We start from the raw sequence: 20,465 nt of genomic DNA, 5'->3' as shown, positions 1-20,465 counted from the left end.
GCAGGTGGATTTTCTCCAATGCTATCTTCGGGAATCATCTCAATAAAATTGCTATTAATAGCCAACAGAACACAGGAATGCTCTGGTTGGGGAGCAGCTGCGCCAGCAGGAAGCAAAGCAGAATTTACCTGGAAGGCATTTTTTTTTCTTTTTCTGGATCGGTCCCCCACAACCACCCAGAGCAAGCGGGAGAGGGCTGGGGCGGTGGGGGTGAGGGCGCGAGAGGGGCACTGCAGAGGCCCCACAACTGACTGACTTTGCTTCCCTCATATCCACGGGGTCCTCACTTCTCTGGGCATTTACAGCACCTTGAACCCTCTTCTCGTTTCTCCCCTTCCTCCGGGAGCCCCTGGCGGCGGCCCCTCGCCTTCTCCCCTGGGGCCCTGCCCTGGGGCTGGGTGGGTGAGGCTCAGAGCAGGGGCGGGGCTTGATGGAAGACGCTTTGGGGGGCGCCTGATAAACGGCTCTTAGGACGAGGGGCTGGACTTGTGGGGGCGAGGCTTACTTGCTCCGCCCTATCCAGCCCGAGTTGTGGGCAGGGGGTGCCCAAGAGTCCGATTGCTGAAGCTGGTGCACGCCGAGTTCTGCTCCAGTTCTTCGGACTCTTCCTCTAGGTGGGCGAGGCTGGGGCGGGACGCGGCTCTGCGTGGCCGCGGGCTTGGGGACGCGGCGTGGAGAGCCAGGGCCAGCCTCCTCGCTACGGCCCACTGCCCTCCGTGGCAGGCAGTGGCCAGGACTCGCCGTTACCCAGACTGGACAAGGGTCCCCCCAGCGTGAGCCCCCCACCCCACCTAGCCCCTCAAGGCTTGTCCCAGCGGCAGCCTGCACGGGGAGGAGGGGCTCTGGGCGAGGGAGCTTTGGAGAGACCAGGATGAAGCCAGGAATGTGCAGGCTGGCATCTGGGGGAGAGAGGCACCCTTGTGCTGAGGCCCACGACAGCAGAGTGAGGTTCAGGTCTTCACCGTCTGGGCTGAAGTGGAGGCGGCCAGACCAGCATCCCGGCAGCTGCTGGAGGCACTGGGAGTCCAAGAGGGACTGAGCACAGCCAGAAGGGCAGAAGCCCCCACCCCCTCTGCCTTTGGCCACTAGCTCTGATGATGCGCGGCTGGTCTCCAGCCTGGAGCTCAGCCAGAGGCAGGCAGTGACGACTCGCCAGCGTTGCAGGGCAGAAAGGGGTCTACAGAGGTTCAGCTGCAGTGGCCAGGTGGTGGGCAGGGCTTGGCTCAGCTCTGGGAAAGCAACTGGCCCTAGTGGGTGCACACAGAGGATCTTCCCAGGTGCTCCCTGTTGAACCCACTGTATAGAAGAGACTGGCGTTGAAAAGCCATGATTATTATTATTTTTAAAATTTGCTTGAAAGGCAGAGTTAGGAGAGACACAGAGGGATCTTCCATCTGCTGGTTCCCTGCCCAAAAGACCGCAACAGCTGGGGCTGGGCCAGGCTTAGCCAGGAACCTGGAACTCCATCTGGGTCTCCCACATGGGTGGCAGGGGCCCAAGTATTTAGGCCATCTTCTGTGGCTTCCCTAGGTGTGTTAGCAAGGGGCTGGATGGAAGTGTGGCAGCAGGGATTTGAACCAGTGCTCATATGGGAGGTTCACATTACAGGCGGCAGCTTAACCTGCCGTACCACAATGTTGGTCCCAGTTTTTTAATTAAAAAATTATGTATTTGGAAGGAGGGGTGGGGAGAGAGAGATCTTCCATTTACTCGTTCACTCCCCAGATACCTACGAACAGCCAGGGCTGGACCAGGCTGAATCAGGAACCTAGAACTCCACCCAGGTCTCCCAAGAAGGTGACCGGAATCTAAGTGTTTTAAGATTTACTTATTTATTTGAAAGTCAGAGTTACACACAGAGAGAAGGAGAGGCGGGGGGGGGGGGGTCTTCCATCCGCTGGTTCACTCCACAATTGGCCCCAACAGCCAGAGCTGCACGGATCCAAAGCCAGGAGCCAGGAGCTTCTTCTGGGTCTCCCACGCGGGTGCAGGGCCCAAGGACTTGGGCCACCTTCTACTGCTTTTCCAGGCCATAGCAGAGACCTGGACCGGAAATGGAGCAGCTGGGACTCAAACTGACCCCCCATATGGAATGTCCGCACTGCAGGCAGCGGCTTTACCTGCTACACCACCACATCGGCCCCAACCTAAGTTCCCAGGCCACCACCTGCTGCCTCCAGAGATATGCATTAGCAGAAGAGGCTTCACCCACTGCCCCACAACACCCTCCTGCCCATCTTTAAAAAAAAAAAAAGACAAAACTGTGGAAAGGGGACAGTCCCCTAATGAGTGCAAGGGCACTAGGGGGGCCTGCAGGCAGAAGTGGGGGTCGTCTTGCTGCTGCTTTTCCCTATCAGGGTCCGGCTGCCCACAGCTGCCCTGTAGCTCTGGTGCTTCCACGTCTCTGCTGACTCTTGGTTTCTCAAAAGAAGCTCCTAGCGGCCTTCCCTTGCGTCATCAGGCACCCACAGGGAGCGTCCTACAGCCCAGCTGCCCTGTCTCCCAGGTCCGCACCTCTCGTGCTTAGCTGCCCCTCAACCGCCCTTTCTGAAGAGGCTCAGATCTTCCTTTTTGATCCAGGCATTTCTTGCTATAAACTTCCTTCTTCAGACAGCTTTCGCTGCATCCCCTAAGTCTGGGAATGCTGCTTGTCTCGAGACATTACAAAATTTCCCTTTTAGTTTCTCCACTGCCTTATTATTTGGAGCATGTTGTTTAACTTCCACATATTTCTGAATTTCCCAAAATGCCTCCTGTTAGTGATTTCTAGTTCCTGTGACTGTGGCCAGAAAAAGCACTTGGCACGATTTCAAATCTTCTTAGGTTTGCTAAGAAACATTTTGTGGTCCTGGAGAATGTTCAGTGTGTGCGTGTGAAAAGGGTATCTGGCTGCTAGTGGCTGGGAGGTCTACTCTGTTTAGGGTCAAGTTTAAGCCCAGGTTGGCACCGTGGCTCACTAGGCTAATCCTCCACCTAGCGGCGCCGGCACAGCGGGTTCTAGTCCCGGTCGGAGCGCCGGATTCTGTCCCGGTTGCCCCTCTTCCAGGCCAGCTCTCTGCTGTGGCCAGGGAGTGCAGTGGAGGATGGCCCAAGTGCTTGGGCCCTGCACCCCATGGGAGATCAGGAGAAGCACCTGGCTCCTGCCTTCGGATCAGCGCAGTGCACCAGCCGCAGCGCGCCAGCCGTGGCGGCCATTGGAGGGTGAACCAACAGCAAAAGGAAGACCTTTCTCTCTTTCTCTCTCTCTCACTCTCCACTCTGCCTGTCAAAAAAAAAAAAAAAAAAAAAAAGTTTAAGCCCAGTGTGTCCTGATTCTCTCTGGATGTTCTGTTCATTGTTGAAAGTGGGGTAGAAAAGCTCCCAACTGCTACAGCATCATAGTCTCTTCTCAGATATGTTGAATGTTGCTTCATGTGTTTAAGTGCTCTGATGCCGAATGCATACATTTAAAAAAAAGATTATTTATTTATTTGAGAGGTAGAGTTACAAGTAGATAGAGGGAAAGACAGAGAGAGAGGTCTTCCATCTGCTGGCTCATTCTCCAGAGAGCCGCAACAGCTGGAGCTGGGCCGATCCAAAGCCAGGAGCTTCTTTCAGGTCTCCCACGTGGGTGCAGGTGAATGACTTTGGACCCTATCTCAGTTTCTGACCTACAGTCTATTTCATCTGATGTAAGCATGACTATCCTTTCTCTTTTGGTTTCCATTTGAATGGAAAACCTAATTCCATCCTTTCATTTCCAGTGTGTGTGTGGGGGTCCATAAACCGGCTGCCTCTTGCTTCTGTCCGGATGCAGAGTGGTTGCCTGGCAACTGGAGGGCGGGAGGAGAAAGGTTTTCTCCAGGATGCCTCGCCGAGCACCTGGCCTGATGCTCAGGGACTTGGTTCACGGACGGTAGGGACGGTCCCTTCTGCAGTGTCCTGCACAGCTGACTTTGAGAAGCTCCCCTCCCCAGGCCTATCTGTGGCCCCTGTGGCACCCTGATCAGGTGCCATTACTCTCCAGAAGGATTCACAATACCAGCCTTGGCCATAGACTTGGCCTTGGCCTTGGTTTTGTGCTTCTTCCCTGACTGAACCTGTGGGAGCTGGACAGCTGGGAACAGCAGCTACCTGAAGCTGGCTCTACCAGTCTGGGGTTCAGATGGAGGTAAGGAGGGGGCTCGAAAGGGTCCTGAGTCCCTTTCTGGAGATGCTAAGCTCCACTCACCTCTTCCGTGCAGGTTTTCTGAGTGTCTCTGATGTGCCAGCCAAGAGCTGAGCCCCCTGTGGGAGGATGATGGCGGAGAGAAAGCAGTTGTGTCACAGCCATTAAAGATGACGATGAGGGGTGGGCGTTTGGAGCAGTGGTTAAGCTACACTTGGGACACCCATATCCCTATCAACACACCTGGTTTCAGTCCTGGCTCCTCTGCTTCTGACACAGCTTTGTGCTGATGCAGACCCTGGAGGCAGTGAAGATGGCTCAAGTACTTGGGTCCCGGCCACCCACTTGGGAGACCTGGACTGCGTTTCAGATTCCCACCTTTGGCCTGGTCCAGCCCCAGGCATGGTGGGCATTTGGAGAGCGAACCAGCAGATGGGAGTGGATGTCTGTCTGTCTCTTGAAAAAAGACAAAACAGATACCAAGTGACACGCAGGGAGCTGGAGACAGAGGGGACAAATAGATGCCCTTTTAGCTCTTGGGGCCCACAGCCAGTGAGGGGATGGTGACAGAAGGCTGCAATGCCCTGTGCCGGGCACCCCAGAGAGACCTGCAGTGTAGACTGTGCAGTGGCAAAGGGCACCCCACCAGGTCAGTCCCCAGAGAGAAACAGCTCAAGGATGAGCAGGTGACAGAGCCTAGCAGAGCAGGATGCTGGAGGGACTGCCAGGTGCAGAACAGCTGGCGCGGGAGGCAAGGGGGCGGACAGCGGAAGAGGGGGCAGGCTATTCGGGGCCTCGCATCCGCAGCCAAGAAGGGCGACCTCCATCAAGAGGGCACCGGGGAGCTGCTGAAGGCTTTTATTGAGCCACAGGAGAGCTGTGGTCCAGGCGGCGCCTGAGCTCTGCCAAGGTCACTTGGAAGACATGCTGGAGGGGGTGAGTCTGGGCCGGGGAAGATTCGGAAGACGCCGCAGAAGCAGCAGGCTAGACCCACAGGGTGGAGGTGGGTTTGAGCAACCTCATTATACCCTCACAGTGTCAGACAAGCCCCTGGTGGTCCCTGCCTCTCCAAGGTGGGGAAGAGACTGCGGGAGGCTGGCGATCCGCCCACGCTCTCCGCCCTGCCACCCTGACCCGTGGCTGCCAGCCTATTCTTTTTTTTTTTTTTTTTTTTTTTTTTTTTTTTTTTTTTTTTTTTGACAGGCAGAGTGGACAGTGAAAGAGAGAGACAGAGAGAAAGGTCTTCCTTTGCCGTTGGTTCACCCTCCAATGGCCGCCGCGGCCGGCACGCTGCGGCCGGCGCACCGCGCTGATCCGATGGCAGGAGCCAGGAGCCAGGTGATTTTCCTGGTCTCCCATGGGTGCAGGGCCCAAGCACCTGGGCCATCCTCCACTGCACTCCCTGGCCACAGCAGAGAGCTGCCAGCCTATTCTAAGCCTGTGGGGCAAGATTTCAGGTTGCCCCTTGGTCCTGGGGTGCTACGGTTCCTCTTTCCTTCCTCTTCTCCCACAGGGCCTGCTGCTTTGCTGGGGCTCCTGCCTCTATTGCTTCCCGCTGAGCCCTGGCCAGGACAGGGCCCTCCTCCTGCCCACCTCCAGGGAGCCAGCTTGGCAGGATGATCTTTCGGGCTTCTGAGCTGTGCCGTGCTGACAGTCTGGGCCATGTGTTGGGCCTGCCCTGCGTCGTCTCTGTCACGCACCTCCCTCCACCTGGCACCCTGGGTGACAGAGTCCCACCACGCCCCTTTCGGGAGGGCCAAGCCTCCTTGCTACAGCCCCCGAGAGCCTCTCTCTCAGCTTTCCCACTCCCCGTGCCTTCATTCCTCAATGCTGAGCTGAAAGCCTGTCTTGGCCCCACCTGACTTCCCACTGACGCCAGCTAACTTACAATCCAAAGACATGGTAAACATTTCCAAGTTACTTTTTGATTTATTGGAGAGGGAGAGATCTTTCATCTGCTGGTTCACTGCACAAATGCAACAGCTGGCGTGGGGCCTGGAACGGACCCCAGAGTCAGGAACTCAATCCAGGTCTCCCAGGTGGGTGGCAGGGACTCAAGTAGTTGGCCATCACCTGCTGCCTCCCAAGGTATGCATTAGCAGGAAGCAGGAATCAGAAGTAGAGCCAGCTGGGAAAGCAACGAAAGATAGCCCAAGTGGTTGGGCTCCTACCACCCAGTGGGAGACTTGGAAGAAGCTCCTGGCTCCTGGCTTTGCCCTGACCCAGCCTTGGCCATTGTGGCCATCTGGGGAATGAACCAGAGGATGGAAGATCTCTCTCCCTCTCTCTCTCCCTAACTCTGCCTTTCAAATAGATAAATAGATAAATAAATCTTTTTTTTTTTTTTTTTTTTTTTTTTTTTTTTTTTTGGACAGGCAGAGTGGACAGTGAGAGAGAGAGACAGAGAGAAAGGTCTTCCCTTTTTCCGTTGGTTCACCCCTCAATGGCTTCTGCGGCCAGTGCATTGGGCTGGCGCACTGCACTGATCTGAAGCCAGGAGCCAGGTGCTTCCTCCTGGTCTCCCATGCAGGTGCAGGGCCCAAGGACTTGGGCCATCCTCCACTGCACTCCCGGGCCACAGCAGAGAGCTGGACTGGAAGAGGAGCAACCAGGACAGAATCCAGCACCCCGACTGGGACTAGAACCTGGGGTGCCGGTGCCGTAGGTGGAGGATTAGCCTATTAAGCCGCAGCACCAGCCGATAAATAAATCTTAAAAAAGAACTGGAGCCAGGACTTGAGCCAGGCACCCTGACATACATGGGATATGGACATCCCAGATGGCATTGTCACTGCTACAAATGCCCATTTCCCTTTGCTTAGCTTGGAAAATAAAAAAGTCTCCATGTTGGCAGAGACTGCATCTGCTTTGTCCAAGGGGTAGCTGCCCAACCTGGCGTACAGCAGACCTTGGTGTGAGTAAATAGATCCTGAGTTCTCTCCTGCTGGTGCTGGGTGTGGGCAGGGTAGGGCAAGGGGCTTCCCCGCAGTGCTCCTGGGAAGCCAGGCTACAAAGACCTTACAGTGCTATGTCCCTGAGCTCCCAGACCCTGTGGGCGGGGGTGTCCTGGGAGGACTGCTGATCCCAGGAGCTCAGAGAAGGGACCCCCAAACCTGCCTACAGGCCCTCTGTTCGTCCTTGGGGCAGAGGGAGGGATGGGGAAGTTCCACTGGAGGCTTCCCCCTGGTCACACAGCAGGCTAAGCCACCACTTGAGAAGCCCACATCCCGTACCAGAGTACTGTTTCCAGTCCTGGCTGCTCCACTTCCAGTCCAGCTCCCAGCTAATGCACACTCAGGGAGGTAGCAGGTGATGGCCCAAGTGCTTGAGTCCTTGCCACCCACCTGGGACTCCCGGATGGAGTTCCTGGCTTCTGGCTTGAGCCTGGCCCAGATCTGCTTGCTGCGTTGAACCAGGGAGGGAATCTCTCTCTCTCTTTCCCTCTCTCTCACATGCTGCCTTTCAAATAAATACATCTTAAAAAAAAAAAAAAAGTCTGATGGGGGTGGGGAGGCTATGGTGAGCAAAGCTGTGGCTCACTCCTGGGGCCAATTTTTGCCCCCAGGGGAGACCTGGCAATGTCTGGAGAGAAATTTGCCTGTTACAACTAGGGAGCCTGCCAGAGATGCTGGTTAAAGTCCTCTGGGACACAGGAAGGCTCGGCCAGCCCAGAGGTCGACGGCTGAAGGTGGGAAGCCCCATTTCAATGCCTTTCTGTCCCCTCCCCAACCTCTGAGGGGCTCTTCCCCAGGGTGGTTCCACGCTTCTGGCAGTGGTCTTAGGCCTTTCCACCCCATTTGCTTCTCCCCACCGTGGGCCCCGACTTTCTTGGGAAGAGCTATTTGAGCCTAAGCCTGGGCCTGCCAACAAAACGGGAGCTGCTGTGTGGGCTGAAGTCTCCCCACCCTTGGAATGTGAAGGCTCCAGGGGCCTCCCCAACCCCAGGCCTGGCTGGCTGCACAGGGAGACGAGGGTGAGGGTGCAGCCCATGCTGGTCACAGGATGGAAACAGGCGCCAGTTTGTGCCTAGGGCACGGATCAGGGAAGGGAGGACGGGACCTGTGGAGGAGGGGGTAGAGGGCGCCCGGTTTCTGGCTCCCCTGCAGGGTCCTTCATGATTATTTCTCCTTGGGCCCGAGGTGGGGTGGGTGCTAATCTTGCCCACCATGGGTGACCACTTGCCCCCAGCTTGGGAGCCCTGACCTGGTGGTATGCTGGGATGTGGCTGTCTGCTCCTCTCATGTTGGGCCCAGGGTGGATCAAGGGAGCATCAGGGAGGATGGAATTCATGCTGGCTGGTGGCTTAGGCCCCACAGAGTCAGACCCTGAGCTGGGTGCCTTGGTCACCTGCAGAGAGGACAGAAGAGCTGTCCTGGGGGAAATGCGAGGGGCCTCTGCTAGAGCAAAGGTGGGCAGCAGGGGCCGGGTAGGGACAACTTTGGTGCAAAGGCACACGGAGTGGGAGGAGGAGCATGAGGAGGAGGAAGGCAGGCTTGGCACAGGGAAGACTCTGTTTCTGGGTGTGGGAAGCCTGGTTAGGGGGCGGCCATTGAGCCCGCCCATGCCCATCCAGTGCAGCTGCCAGCTCCTGGGTTCCTACCCCTGCAGCCTGCTTGATATCTCTCTGGATTTCCATGCAGCCTCTCCCTAAGTTTAAGACCCTGACATGTGGCACCCCAGCCTCCTACAGGGCTCTGGGCCAGCCCCATCTGTGAGAGAATGGGGTGTCCAAACTGCAGAACCCTGGCTCCTCCACTTTTTTTTTTTTTTTTTTTTTGACAGGCAGAGTGGACAGTGAGAGAGAGAAACAGAGAGAAAGGTCTTCCTTTTTGCTGTTGCTTCACCCTCCAATAGCCGCCGCGGCCGGCGCACTGCACTATTCTGAAGGCAGGAGCCAGGTGCTTCTCCTGGTCTCCCATGGGGTGCAGGGCCCAAGGACCCGGGCCATCCTCCACTGCACTCCCTGGCTACAGCAGAGGGCTGGCCTGGAAGAGGGGCAACTGGGACAGAATCCGGTGCCCCGACTGGGACTAAAACTCGGTGTGCCGGTGCTGCAAGGCGGAGGATTAGCCTATTGAGCCATGGCGCGGGCCTACCTCCACTTTTTTTCAATTTTTTTTGTTTTTTGTTTTTTGTTTTTTTTTGGACAGGCAGAGTGGAGAGTGAGAGAGAGAGAGACAGAGAGAAAGGTCTTCCTTTTTGCCGTTGGTTCACCCCCCAATGGCCGCTACGGCTGGTGCATTGCACTGATCCGAAGCCAGGAGCCAGGTGCTTCTCCTGGTCTCCCATGCGGGTGCAGGGCCCAAGCACCTGGGCCATCCTCCACTGCACTCCCTGGCCACAGCAGAGAGCTGGCCTGGAAGAGGGGCAACCGAGATAGAATCCGGCGCCCCGACTGGGACTAGAACCCGGTGTGTCAGTGCCGCGAGGTGGAGGATTAGCCTATTGAGCCACGGCGCTGGCTTTTTTTTTTTTTTTTTTAAAGATTTATTTATTTATTTATTTGAAAGGCAGAGTGACAGAGAGAGTGAGTTTCTAGCTACTGGTGCATTCTCTAGTGGCCACCCTGGCCAGGGCTGGGCCAGGCTAAACCCAGGGGCCAGGAACTCCATCTGTCTCCCACGTGGATGGCAGGGTCCACGTCCCTGGACCATCAAACATCACCTCCCGGGCACTTTAGCCAGGAGTTGGATCAGAAGTGCTGAGTGGCAATGACTGAAAACAGGCACTCTAATATTGGATGCAGGCATCCCAAACAGAGGCATCTGATGTAATTTTTTTTTCTTTTTAAAAGATTTATTTATTTGTTTGAAAGGCAGAGTTACAGAGAGAGGAAGGGAGGGAGGTAGGGAGGGAAGGAGGGAGGGAGGGAGGGTAGGGGGAGGGGGGGAAGAGAGAGTCAGTCTTCTATCTGTTGGTTCGCTCCCCAAATGGCCGCAATGGCCAGAGCTGGGCTGATCAGAAGCCAGGACCAGGAGCTTCTTCCGGGTCTGCCACATGGGTGCAGGGGCCAAGCACTTGGGCCATCTTCCACTGCTTTCCCAGGTGCATTAGCAGGGAGCTGGACTGGAAGTGGAACAGCCGGGACTGGAACTGGCACCCATTTGGGATGACGGTGCTGCACAGCAGATTTACCCAATACACGGCAACACCGGCCCCCCTAGGTGTAATTTCTAGTGATGCAAGATTGACCAAGTGGGCCTGGTCCCCGGGGGTTCAATTTTCCACCTGAAGGTAACTTATTAAAGATTCTAAGAAGCACCCTCCGGGGACCAGTGCTAAGATGCAGTGCGTTAAGCGGCCACCTGTGGCAACAGCATCCCATGTGAACACCTGTGAGCACCTGTTTGAATCCCAGCTGCTCCATTTCCCTAATGATCCAGCTGATCCAGCTCCCTAATGATGCATCTGGGAAGGCAGCGGAAGATGGGCTGAGTACCTGGGCCTCTGCCACCCACATGCGAGACCTGGATGTGGAGTTCTGGGCTCCTGACTTTGGCCTGACCCAGCCCTGGCATTGTAGCCATTTGGGGAGTAAACCAGTGAGTGGAAGATCTCTCTCTTCCTGGGAACTCTGCCTTTCAAATAAATAAATCTTAAAAAAAAAAAAAAAAAAGAAACAAAGGAAGAAAAGGAAACACCCTGCTACAGGTGGGCCTTTCATGGGGTGTAGCCCCAGGGACAGACCACGAGGACTCTGACATCCCGGCTAAGCACTGTCTACAGGTGGACTCGTTCAGATTCACATGCCCAGCCCTGCTTAGGACGGCAGGGTTCAGGGCCTTCCCTGGCCCACTGGACGGACTCTCAGGATTGCTGGGTGGCCTCCTGCATGTCACCCGTGTCTGATCTTTGCTCCTCCGATTCTTATCACCGCACGCGAGCTTGTCATGAACTGCTAAGGCCTGGCTTGGTACCTGTCTCCAGTGACTTTCTTTTCATTGTGCACAATGCTTGGGGGAGTGTGGCACTGAGAAATGTGGCCTGCTGGGCTTTTTGAGTTTTATTCATTTTTATTTATTCTAAAGGCAGAGCAGCAGAGAGAAAGAGGAGGTGTCTCCTATCGCTAATGCATGCAACAGTAGAGCTGGGCCAGGCCAAAGGCAGCAGCCCAGAACTGCATCTGGGTCTCCCACAGGGATGGCAGAGACCCCATTACCCGAGCTATCCCCTGCTGCCCCCCAGGGTCTGCTCTAACAGGAAGCTGGGTCAGGGGCAGAGCTGGGCAGGAGGTGGGCATCGCAAGCAGCATATTCTGTGCTGTGCTTTCTCATCTTTTACCTGGGAAGCTGGGCGGGTTTTGTGAGATGGAGGATGGGGCCCGCCTTCCTCAGCTGTTCTCATCCCTGGCCGCAGGCTGCAGCCACCCTGCAGGTCGGCTCTGGCCAGTCCTTGGGTCCTTTGCCTGCTTTCCCTGGCTTCCCGGAGGAGCAGCAAGGAAACTGGCTGACTGCCATTGACTGACCGGTGAGCAGGAAGCCTCCCTCTCATTTATAAAGAAAAGGCTAGGGGAAGCAGCAGTTTTGCATGGTTCTTCAAACACAGAACCAAGGCAGGTGTTTGGTACATCGGTTAAGACACCGCTTGGGACACCCACAGACCTGGTCCGAGTCCTGGCTGCACTCCTGACTCTAGCTTCCTGCTAACATACACCCTCAGAAGCAGCAGGTGATGGCTCCGGGGCTGGGTTCCTGCCACCCATGTGGGACACCCAGGTGGAGTTCCAGGCTCCTGGCTCTGGTCTGGTCCAGCCCTGGCTGTTGTGAGCATTTGGGGTAGTGAATCAGTGCACGGACAATCTCTTCCTGTTTCTCTCTGCCCTTCCGATAAAACGAAAATAAAAAAGGAAAATTTTAAAAAAGAAAGTGATAGTGACTCCTACTAAATGAGTCACTGGAAAAGGGAGGGTGATGGTGTCATTTACTGATTTATATCTTCATGGAAATGTCTGAAAGTGAAAGTGGTCACCACTGACACTGCCCTGGGACCACAGAGGGGACTGGGTCACTCTGTGGTCGATCAAATGTTGGCTCTGGGACCAGCCCCTTCAGGTCGGAACTGTGCATGACGAGGAATGGCGAATGCCCCAGGTCTGCAGGGTGTCAGTACCCTGCGGGCTACCTGCTCCTCTGAATCTGTGCTCATCAGGGACGTGAACACCATCACAACTGTGGCTGACCTGAAAATAAACTCAACTGCCGGAGAGAAAAGATGGAAAGCTTGCTTTTTTCCCCTGTGACCGATCAACTCAGCAGCAGAGACGGAATCGGATTGAAGTCAGCTCCCAAAGAACTCAAATCTTCTAGAAGGTTCTTCGGGCTTATTCATGCCTGCTGGGCTTCTGTTCTCAGAACAGGTGTTCTGTTGGGATGCCTCAGCTCTGAGGGCTGACTGGGAAATGGCTCGCTCACCTGACATCTACACCTGTTTCTGATGTTCCCAGGGTAACCCCAACCCACATATGGGGAGCACTAAGGCGGCTCACCCAGGACTGTCTTTCCCTATATGTCTGCATCTAATGCCTGCCTGCCACATTCTCTGTATGTGACTGGGCAGCAAGTCCTGTTGATCCTGCCTTTTTAATTTTTGAAAATCAATTTTCACTTTCTTTGAAAGGCAGAGAGACAGATGGAGACTCTTCTAGCTGCTGGCTCACTCCCCAAATTACTTCAACAGCTGGGGCTGGACCAGGCCGGAGCCAGGAACCAGGAACTCCATCATGGTCTCCCCGCTGGGTGACAGGGACCTAAGTACTCGAGCCATCACCTGACGCTTTCCAGGATACACATCGGCAGGAAGCTGGATCAGACACGCAGGGGCTGGGACGGGGAAACTGGCGTTCCTGACAGGGGATGCGGGCCTCCCGAGCAGCAGCCCAACTGCCGCAGCACGTGCCAGTCCCTTGATCTTGCTTCTTAAACATCTGGAACCTACAGGGCGGGGGTTTGGCTCAGGAGTTAAGATCCTGCTCGGGATGCCTACATCCCATTCCGGAGTGCCGGGTTCTAGCCTCTGCATTTCCACTTCCAATCCAGCTTCCTGTTAATGTTGTACTTGGGAAGCAGGCTCCTGGAGTCAGCCTGGCCCAGCACCTGCTGTTGTGGGCACCCAGGGAGTGAGTCTGCAGATGGGAGATCTCTGTCTCTCTGCCTTACAAACAATAGTAACTTTAAACAGCAGGGGAGGGGCGGCCATCCAGTTTCATCTCAGGGTTCTCTCCCCTTGGAATCCGCATCTCCACTGCGCGAATGCTCCCCTTGGACAAATCCACGCCTTTGCTCCTGCAGGTGCCCCTGCCTAAGAGACGCTATCTCACGCTTTACTCTGGCTCTGCTGTCCTATCTGTGCCTGTCCCCCAGGGCACTGGGTGCATTTCTGCACCCATGTGTCCATCTCTCCCTCAGGGCAACGATGTCCTCAAGGCAGGGACCCAGGCTGAGTCACACCTCTCTCTCCTGACCTCATAAACCCTCCAGAGCTCATGCAGAAGGAATGGACCGGGACTTGGAGGCACAGAAAAAACCACCTGGACCTACAGTGGGTGGGGTGGGCTCTGATTCTCACCCCTGAGGCCCAAAACTACACTTCTAACCAAAACAAACAAAAAAACCACCAGAAAACAAGACTTTCCTGTCTCAAATTTCACCCAGGGAAGCTGGTGTTGTGGTGCAGGGGGTTAAACCACCACTTGCAACACCGGCACTGGAGTACTGGTTCAAGTCTGGGCTGCACTGCTTCCGACCCAGCTCCCTGCTAACGTGCCTGGCAAGGCGGTGGATGATGGCCCAATTACTTACGCCCCTGCCACCAGCATGGGAGACCTGGATGGAGCTGTAGGCTTCTGGCTTTGCTCTGGCCTGGAATCAGCCACTGTGGCCACTTGGGGAGTAAACCAGTGGATGAGAGATCTGTCTCCTTTTCATCTTCTGTGGCTCTGCCTTTCAAATAAGTCTTAAAAAAGAAAAGAAAAAAAAAGTCTGACCAGGGAATGCAGGGTCTCAGAGTGTTATATCTTAATGTTAGCCGTCGCAAAACACACCGGACACTGTAGTAAGGGAAAGGGTTTATTGGGGAACACCCTACAGACCGGAGTGAAGGGGCAGTGAAGGAAAAAGAGAGAAAGAGAATATAAGATAGAAACAGAGAGGAGAGAAGCTAGCAAGGAGAGAAGATAGAGCAGAGGAGAGAGGAGAGCAGAGCCAAGAGACCAGAGGAGGAGGCTAGAGAGAGAAACCGAGATGGAGCAGGAGAGAAGGGCCAAGAGCCAAGAGACTAGAGGAGGAGGCTGGAGAAAGGAACCGAGAGCGAGCGAGAGCGAGCGAGAGCGAGAGAGAGCGAGAGAGAGCGAGAGAGAGCGCGTGCGCAGGAGAGAAGGGGCAAGAGAGAGCACGTGTTCAGGAACAGGCCCTTTTAAAACTTTGCCTGAGGGCGGGCAGGGAAGCAGGAGCAGCAAATCCCATTAGGATGGGGGTGGAGCCTGGCTCAGGTAGCTGGGCCATTTGGCCACCTGGCTACAACTGCGCCAGTTTCCTAACACAGAGCAAGCGGACAAGACTCCAACCACAGCCCTGTCCTTATTAGACACGCACACTCAGATAAGTCACTTCCCTTGCCCTCAGAACCACGTCTCAACTCACCAGCCGTGCCCCAGGTGACCTGCCCTGCCGATGCCACAAGCCTCCTCTCTGGCCCCCCGTCTCCAACGCTGGCCTATCCTTACTTCCTGAGTGTGCCGGACTCCGGTCCGCCACGGGGCCTTTTGCACTTGCAAGTCTTTCTGCCCAAAAGATTCGCTTTGCCCGGTAACTCAGCCCTCGGGCTTGAGCCGTGAAGCTGCTGATGCAAGGAGCTTCCTGGGGCCACCCTAAAATGAGGCCAGGCCTCGCTGTCTTGTGCTTGGCTGGCACTCTGACCCTCTGCAGATGGGAAGCGTGTGTGTAGCTGGTGATCATTATTATTACTAATACGAATAAGCCTTGATAAGCACTGTGTGCAGGGCCCTGTTCCAAAGTCTCTAAAAGCGGGTTACTGCGCTTCATTCTCATGGTGCCCTCAGGACGCGTGCTAATTACCCCCATTTTCCGGCTGGGGAGGCTGAAGCCCAAGGCAGAAGAGCTGGCGAGTGTTGGAGCCGCTTCTTCAGCCAGCTGACAGCAACAGAGGCCACATGTGGCACTGTCACGGTTGTGTCCCTAGGGTTAAGTGCTAGCACCTGGTGCATTGTGGGTGGTTAAAAAGTATTGATGATCTCAAAGAAACAACACGCTTACTGGGCACCCAGCTCTCGGTTTGTTTGTTTCTTTTAACACATCTGTATCCATTTGAAAGACAGAGAGCCAGCGCTGCGGCTCAATAGGCTAATCCTCTGCCTGCAGCGCCGCCACACAGGGTTCTAGTCCCGGTCGGGGCGCCAGATTCTGTCCTGGTTGCCCCTCTTCCAGTCCAGCTCTCTGCTGTGTCCCGGGAGTGCAGTGGAGGATGGCCCAAGTGCTTGGGCCCTGCACCCAATGGGAGACCAGGAGAAGCACCTGGTTCCTGGCTTTGGATCAGCGCGGTGCACCGGTCACAGCACGCCGGCTGTGGCGGCCATTGGAGGGTGAACCAATGGCAAAAGGAAGACCTTTCTCTCTCTCTCACTGTGCACTCTGTTTAAAAAAAAAAAAGGCAAAGGGAGAGAGAGACAGAGATCTTCCATCTACTGGTTCACATAACAGCTAGGGCTTAGGCAGGTCCAAGTCAGGAGCTCCATCCAGGTCTCCCACATTGGATGGCAGGACTCAAGTATTTGGGACATCATGCACTGCCTTCCCAGGCACATTAGCAGGAAGCTGGATTGTAAGTGGAGCAGGTAGGACTGGAAACAGCATTCTGATATTAGACGCAGGCATCCCAAGCAGCAGCTTAACCTGCTGTTGCACCACAATGCTGCCACCAGATCTTGGTTTCTAAAACCAACCTCTGGAAAAAGAAACAGGGCTCCTTGGAAAAAGGACTCATTGATTCTAGGACAGAGGCAGGAAATACGCAAGATGAGCCTGGGGCACCCCAGAGCGGCAGGAAGTAAGCAAGTGTCCCAAAGGGGAAAACCAAAGGCACACGTTGGCCAGAGTACTTCCAGGAGCCATAAGGGCCAAAGAGCTCCTGATGGCCAGATTGGAACAGTGTGAACAATGAAATACAGAAGCATGAAATCACCCAGGAGTCCACACTGGCATCGTGAAATGGCTGGATAAACTTGATAAATGGAGGAGAGGACATAAACCTCCTATGCAGGACTCCAAATAATCTGCACAGAGATCATAACCCTTCACTCCTTTGATCTTTTTTAAAAAAGATTTATTTATTAATTTGAAAGAGTTACACAAAGAGAGAAAGAGAGAGAGAGAGAGAGAGAGAGAGAGAGAGATCTTCCATCTGCTGGTTCACACCCCAATTGGCCACAATGGCTGGAGCTGTGCTGATCCAGAGCCAGGAGTAGGAGCTTCTTCCAGGTCTCCCATGCGGGTGCAGGGGCCCAAAGACTTGGGCCATCTTCTACTGCTTTCTCAGGCCAGAGCAGACAGCTGGATCGGAAGTGGAGCCACCAGGACTCGAACCGGTACCCATATAGGATGCTGGCACTGCAGGCGGCAGCTTTACCCACTGTGCCACAGAGCCAGCCCCACTCCTTTGATCTTAAGCGCACACAGTAACTTCCTTCCAAAGTGTGCCCTGCGGGACAGGTACTGTGGCACAGCAGATCACACTGCTGCCTGCGATGCCCACATCCCATATCGGGAGAGCCCGATTCAAATTCCGGCTCTTCTACTTTGATCCAGCTTCCTGCTAATGTGCAACCTGGGAGACAGTGGAGGATGGCTCAAGTAGTTGGGCCCTGCCACCCACGTGGGAGACCCAGATTTGGTTCTAGGCTCCTGGCTTCAACCTGGCCCAGCTCTGGGTATTGCAGGCATTTGGGGGGCAAACCAGAAGACGGAAAATATTTGTCTCTCTGCCTTTCAAATAAAGGGGGAAAAATACATATCTAAAATGAGCTGGGGACGGTGCTGTGGCACAGCGGGTAAAGCTGCCAGCTGGAGTGCCAGCATCCCATATGGGCACTGGTTAGAGTCCCGGCTGTTCTGCTTGCGATCCAGCTCTCTGCTATAGCCTGGGAAAGTAGCAGAAGATGGCCCACGTCCTTGGGCCCCTACAGCCACGTGAGAGACCTGGAAGAAGCTCCTGGCTCCTGGCTTTGGATTGGCTCAGCTCCGAATGTTGCAGCCAACTGGGGAGTGAACCAGCGGATGAGAAGATCTTTCTGTCTCTCTGCCTCTGTAACTCTGCTTTTCAAATAAATTAAAAAAAAAAAAATGTTTTTAAAAAATGAGCTTCTGGGCACTGCTTAAAAAAATAAACAGAACAAAACCATCATCTCGGATTTGTTCAGCGGCCTCAACTCCACTAGCTCCTTCTGCAAAAGCCATGGTTGCCACCTTTCCAATCATTCACAATCAACTCTCATGTCCCCTGTACTCTTTCCCTAACTTACTCCTCTTCTTACCATTTTTTTTAAAGAGGAGAGGCAGGGTGGGGGGGAGGTCTTCCATCCGCTGGTTCACCCCCAGATGGCCGCAATGGCCGGAGCTATGCCGACCCAAAGCCAGGAGCCAGGAGCTTCCTCCGGGTCTCCCATACAGCTGCAGGGGACCAAGGACTTGGGTCATCTTCTACTGCCTTCCCAGGCCATAGCAGAGAGCTGGATGGGAAGTGGAGCAGCTGGGACTAGAACCAGCAGCCATATGGGATGCTGGCACTGCAGACTGCGGCTTCACCTGCCACGCCACAGCGCCGGCTCCCTCTTCTTACTTTTTACCACTTAATGTAGAATCCATTTCACTGCTCTTCTCTTTCCCCACCTAACAGTGCATGCTTGAATGCAGTAGCCACTGGCCAACGTGTGACTGTTGAGCCCTGGAAATATCGCCAGTCCAGCTTGAGATGTGCCGTGAGTTTAGAATACACACCAGGGGCCGGCACTGTGGTATAGCAGATTAAACTGCTGCTTGCAGTGACACCAGCATCCCACATCGGTGAGCTGGTTTGACTCCCGGCTGCTTTCCTTCCAATCCCGTTCCCTGCTGATGTGTGTGAAAAAGCAGCAGAAGATGGCCTGATGCTTAGCCCTGCCACTTATGTGGGAGACCCAGATGGAGTTCCTGGCTCTTGACTTCAGACTGGCCCAGACCTGGTTGTTGAGGCCATTTGGGGAGTGAATCAACGAATGGGAGATCTCTTTCTCCCTCTCTGTTGCTCTCCCTTTCAAATAAATAAATAAATCTACAAACAAAAACAAAACAAAAACCCACACTCACTAAATTTTGAAGGCACAGGGGAGAAAAAGAATGCAAAAGATTTCATAATTTTTCACATTGACTACATTTTGGGCACATTAGGTTAAGCAAAAGACATTATTTATTTTTATCTTTTTTAAAAAAGATTTATTTATTTATTTATTTGAAAGAATTACAGAGAGAGAGGGAAAGACAGAGAGAGAGAGACCTTCCATCTGCTGTTCCACTCCCCACACGGCTGTAACGGCCAGGGCAGGGCCAAGCCAAAGCCAGGAGTCAGGATCTTCATCCAGGTCTCCCTCACGGGGAGCAGAGGCCCAAGCACTCGGGCCATCTTCTGCTACTTTTCCCAGACCATCAGTGGGGAGCTGGATCAAAAGTGGAGCAGCCGAGTCTTGAACCAGTATCCATATGAGAGGTTGGCACTGCAGGTGGTGACTTTACTCTCTATGCCACAGCACCAGGCTTCTTCGTTTTATTTAAAAGGTGGAGACAGAGATCTTCCATTCATTCGTTCACTCCGTAAATGCCTGCAACAGGGTTAGGGTTAGGGTTAGGGTTAGACAGGGCCAGACCAGGTGGAAGTCGGGTGCCTGGAACTCCGGGTTTCCCATGTGGGTGGTAGAGATACAAATATCCGAGCTATCGCCTGCTGCCTCCCATGATGTGCAGTGACAGGAAGCTGGATGCAAAGCAGAGCAGCCTGAACTAAACTAGGCATCAAAGTATGGGACATCCCAAGGGGTGACTTAAGATGTTGCATTCAATGCTTGCCCCAAATAAAACATGTTATTTTAAAAATTAACATCACCTACTTCTTTTGCTCTTTTTTTTTAATTAAAAAAAAAAAACTTATTTACTTGATAGGCAGAGGGAGAGGTAGAGGGAAGGAGATCTTCCATCAGCTGGTTCACTTTCCAGATGCTCACAAAGTCTGGGGTGGTCCAGACCGAGGCCAGGAGCATGGGACTCTATCCAGGTCTCCCATGTGGGTGGCGGGGACCCAATTACTTGAGCTATTACTTGGTGCCTCCCAGGGTGTCCATGAGCAGGAAGTCGGCTGGGAGGTGCAGAGTTGCTGGGGACTCCCTCCCAGGTACTCCGATACAGAGGTTCAACCGGCTGTGCCACATCTGTCCTCTTTTACTATAAAGAAAAAAAAAGGAGGGGATAATAACTTAATAACTAAATTTTACAAGCTTCTCACATTTGTGGTTCACTTACATTTCTCCTGGACAGAGCTGATCCAGGATGTTAGCTATTGGAAAAAAAAATTTTTTTTAATTATCCTCTGTGACTTGCATACAGGGGGTATCTCAAAACAAGAAGTGGGAAAGTGGAATTGAGAGGTAAGTTTATTTTGGCGCGAAATGTCTTGAAATCCATGCATGGTTTTCTCATAGCATGCATTTTTGTCCACTCACTGCCCCTACAGGGACTGGCACACACAGCAGGTGCTCAGTACAACTTAAGTGAAGAAACGTGAGGCCCTAACAGCCAGCCCTGCTGGAGCACTTCACCACTTCCCTTGTCCCGCCTCCCCACCGCGCAAGATCAGGAAACTGAGGCCTGGCGAGGTGACGTCAGCCCCTGGCCAACGGCAGCAGTGGGCAACGTCCGGGCCGGGATTCGAACCCGGGTCTTCTCCCCACAGCCAAGGCCCGCCGACCCTTCCTACCTTGCTGGGCGGCAGCTGCAGCGAGGCAGACAGGTGTGAGGCACAAGGCAAGTGCTCGACAAGGAACGCCGCTCCTCGCCCACCACCTCGAGTCGGCCTCCTGGGCTAGGCCCCTACTCGCCCCCTTCGCGGCCATCGCTGGCCACCCGCGTCTCCGCCGGCCTCTGAGCCTTCGCAGGCGGCGCCTACCGGAAGTCCCGCCTCCTCCGCGCGCCCCGGAGCGCAGCGACAGCCAAGCCTGCCAATGAGCGGCGCGCCGTGGCGGACGCAGACCAATAGGCGCGCGCGCCGGGGGGGCGTGTCCGGG

At 54.5% G+C, this 20,465-nt stretch overlaps 1 long non-coding RNA gene across 1 annotated transcript; it reads right to left on the bottom strand.

Moving 5' to 3' along the window:
- Positions 1-1,815: 1,815 nt before the first annotated feature.
- LOC103345311 (uncharacterized) lies at positions 1,816-20,332 on the bottom strand. The gene is made up of 5 exons (XR_016222577.1): positions 20,159-20,332; positions 19,341-19,626; positions 13,945-14,098; positions 4,211-4,266; positions 1,816-2,043 (listed from the first exon to the last, which is right to left on the bottom strand). It is a non-coding gene; the product is annotated as an uncharacterized LOC103345311 (long non-coding RNA).
- Between the last annotated feature and the right edge of the window lie 133 nt (positions 20,333-20,465).

This window comes from Oryctolagus cuniculus, chromosome 16 (genome assembly GCF_051225735.1).
Source record: "Oryctolagus cuniculus isolate XC-2025 breed Fujian yellow rabbit chromosome 16, ASM5122573v1, whole genome shotgun sequence".
NCBI classification, from domain to species: Eukaryota; Metazoa; Chordata; class Mammalia; order Lagomorpha; family Leporidae; genus Oryctolagus; species Oryctolagus cuniculus.
Note: the sequence above shows the minus strand (reverse complement) of the source record. Positions and strands in the feature narration are given on the sequence as shown.